General features: G+C 41.9%; 1 long non-coding RNA gene across 1 annotated transcript in view; it reads left to right on the top strand.

Annotated features, from left to right (window-relative positions):
- LOC103924417 overlaps window positions 1-2233 on the top strand; it is a 2816-nt gene extending 583 nt beyond the window's left edge. The window contains exon 2 of the long non-coding RNA XR_663983.1: window positions 1053-2233. This is a non-coding gene — a long non-coding RNA (uncharacterized LOC103924417). The remainder of the gene's footprint in view (window positions 1-1052) is intronic.
- The last annotated feature ends 1209 nt before the right edge of the window (window positions 2234-3442 follow it).

The raw sequence follows: 3442 nt of genomic DNA, 5'->3' as shown, positions 1-3442 counted from the left end.
ACCTCTTGCTGTTTTCCTTTTTTACATAGGAACAATCTGGTTCTTGTGTGGGCATTCCTTGTGCCAGTTCCCAGTATTGCATTTTACACAGTTACAACATGAGACCATACAGGACTGTCTTGTTAAGCAAGTACAAAAATCTATACCCTAATGAAGTTTGTTTTTTTCCTTTCACTTTTTAACCTAGAAAGCATACTTTCTAGTACCTTCCTTGTACTTTCTAGAACAAAACCGATCTGTTTTGTTACTCTGGCCTTCTGAAGTTGGCTGTTTTCTTTTCTGGTGCCAGCAGCTGTTGCTACTGTACTTCATCAGCTAGTTAAAAGGGGCAGGGCAGTAGTAACCTAAAGCACGAGTTTGGATCAAGCAAAGTATGAGAGTTCAGAAACAGAACGGAAGTGCACAATAAGACTGGGCTGTATTGATCTGTAAATGGTTTGAGTCTTGTTTTATGTCACAGACCATGCGACTTTCCATAGTGCACAGCTTTTGGACAGTAAAAGAAAAACCGTAATGAAAAAAAGTACTCTCTGCTCCCTTAGACACAAGTGTTGGTAAGAAAACTAGATGGCTGAGAGCATTGGGAATAGCCTAACGAACTGTCTGAAGGTCTTCACAAAGCCAGGCTAGAACCTCTCCCTTTGAATGTTTTTTCAGTGGGTGGTTCAGCAAATTGGAAACATTCGCAAAAAAAATCTGTTTCTTCACAAATTTCAGCAACAGCAAAAGAGCAGGAGAAAAAACCTCTGGTTTTGCCTTTTTTAAAAAATGTAAATATTGCTCACTAAAGCAAAAAATATCTTCAGCAGCTCTGGTCAGTGAGTCCCAAACCGGTAATAACCTAAAGTTAAATTACTGAGCAGTTGTCTAGTTCCATTGGAAATAATGTTGATGGTCTCTGATTCACTTCAGCATCTCTGAATCGGTGTTTTGATGTGCAGTTCTGAGAAACAGGTTTCCAGATTTGGGTATTACATACTCTACGAAAAGCAAGATGATTGGAAAGTACTTCTGGTTTGTAAGAGGGTCTAATTTCACACCTTCCCTTCCAGCAAAACCTGGGCAACAGGAAGAAATGACCACTTCCATGATGAGCCTTCTGAGGACGCTCTTGTTTCTGCCATTGCACTGTGGGTGCTCACTTCCATTGCTGAGGTTGCAGCTTCCAAACGTCCCCCTGTGTGTGTTCACTTGTGAGGTTTCTATCCAAAATGTCGCTGGCTTTTTTTCCTCTTACATCCTTCACAAAACTAGCTCTCAGTTTCCAGGTGGAGCCTGTCATCATTAATCTATTCATACTTTGCACAGCCTTTGATTTTTTTGCATCCTCAGTCTTGCCCCAGTGATAAATCAGAGTAGCCGTCACTGTAGTGGAAAGCTCAGTAATGTCAAAAACTTCCTGGTGTATATGCAACGGGAAGTCATTCAGCAGTAAGTAAATAACCCTTGCGAGCCACACTGTTACAAAAGGTTACTTCTACTCTCCCCTTAAGCAGGGGGAGCTAATACCTTGATCCATACTACCAAAGACCACAGTAGACTACCATGGGAAAGAGAATTTCCCACCTTCCAACTCAGTTGCTTCTTGTGATGAATGCATTTATGAGCTGCAGAGTAAAATGTAGTTAAAATTATAGCTAGTTTCACTTTGTGAGTTTGCAAACGACAATGTAGGGAAGCCTGTGAGAGCCACAGATTCCAGGATTTCCGGCCTGTATTAATGTCCTAGCAAAATTTGCAGTATTTTTTCAGGTTTCTGTTTTAGTGGAATCTGAAGTCTCCTATAGATCCTTGCTTTTTTAAAATTTTTTAATATTGTCATTATAAATGACCATCATCCTGACTTAAGATAGTTATTAGAAGCATGTAAGGCGAGGGGATTTTTTGCTGTTCCAAAGGGAAAGGAAAAACACAGCCTCCACCACAAATCCCAGAATGTCATCCCTTCAAGGGATATCTGAGGGGTGTTCTTGCTGGTTATTCTGTAGCACCTTTTATCTGTGCATCTGCAATAGGTGGAAAGGACCAGAGAGAGAGAAGGTGGTGAGGATGCACTGACACAGCCTGAAGAAGTCCTGAGGAAAGCACAAAGAGGAGTACAGGCTGAGATGTGCTTGAAGCTGTAACCAAAAAACCTGTCCTTTTTTTTTTCCTGCTGTACTCAGGACTTTCTGGTAGATGAGGAGAAGTATACTGAAGAAATAGCTGAAGGCTATATAAAGGAGAGCTGGAAAAAAAAAACCCTGTAGTTGGTCATAAAATCGTTGTGAGTCTGCTGCCACAAAGATGCCGAATACATATTGGTAACTCCTGCCCTGGTTCATCAAGACAAATGGGTGTAGTAAATGTCAATCAGGTTGCCACATATGACGAGGCTTTCCAGGAAAAAGCGGGACTAAGAGGACTGCAGAAAGGATTAAAGGAACTAAACAACAGTACAAGGATACTAAAGTCAACACAGTCACTAAGGGGAGCAGGACCTACAACTGCAAAAGCATCACCCCAAAGCATGGCTCCAGTGAAAGAGGAGGCTAAGCAGGACAGAGGATCATATGTGACTGGTGAAATTCCTTCACACCTTCTGGGAAACAGCAGACCAAAACAGAGGGTGAACTGTAGCATAACAGGTAGCTGCCTCGCAGCTCCTCTTTCAATGCTGGTTGTTACTTAACAATGGGAGTTTAATTTGGAGGTGTCTGGTGGAACGTGTGAAATTGCAAGGGAACAGAGAATATGTGATCAAATGTGACAGTTCTTAAATTAGCCCAGGAAGCGGGGAAATAACATAAATACCAGTTCGGCCTCAACAGACACAGAAACTGGGGAACATGAACCCAAACACGAGATAGGAAGATTATTTTCGTGAACTGAACTCCGGGAACTGGAGCAGGAAATCGTGTTAGCTGAGACAGTGAATGAGTTAGCAGTTGCGGTGGATTTCATTATGGATAACATCCTAGAAATGTGAGAGAAAGTTGTCTCATGCTTTAGCCTGGGAAGTTACCTTTGGATCTTGGTGAAACAAATTATCTACAGGCAATCTGAAATGTACTACAGGCAGCCTTATGTGCTCGGTTACTAAAGGCACTGTTAGGACAACGATGTAATGTGGTATCTTTCAGCAAAGGAGATGATAGGCAGTGTCTGAAATATGTTTTGAAATTAAGTATTTCAAGGGTCTTAACTGCCAGAGCTCCCACCGAATCTGAAGCAGAGAGGGATTCCTATTCACTTACTGAGTACTTCTGAGGACTAGCTTATTAAAAGAAAAGGAAAACCACATTTTGCGAACAGAAAGAGTATGTAACCGCACACTCCAATGCCAAACACGGGTGCGCACCGCTGCTTACAATGAAGGCATATTGGACTGTAGTAGGGTTTTTTAAGCTTTTGGTCGCTATTGTTTAGCCTGCGCTGTAGTCTGCAAAAGAGGTTGTGAAGG

Source organism: Pygoscelis adeliae, unplaced genomic scaffold (assembly GCF_000699105.1).
Source record: "Pygoscelis adeliae isolate BGI_AS28 unplaced genomic scaffold, ASM69910v1 Scaffold38, whole genome shotgun sequence".
Lineage (NCBI taxonomy): Eukaryota > Metazoa > Chordata > Aves > Sphenisciformes > Spheniscidae > Pygoscelis > Pygoscelis adeliae.
This window is presented reverse-complemented; position numbering and strand designations above follow the sequence as displayed.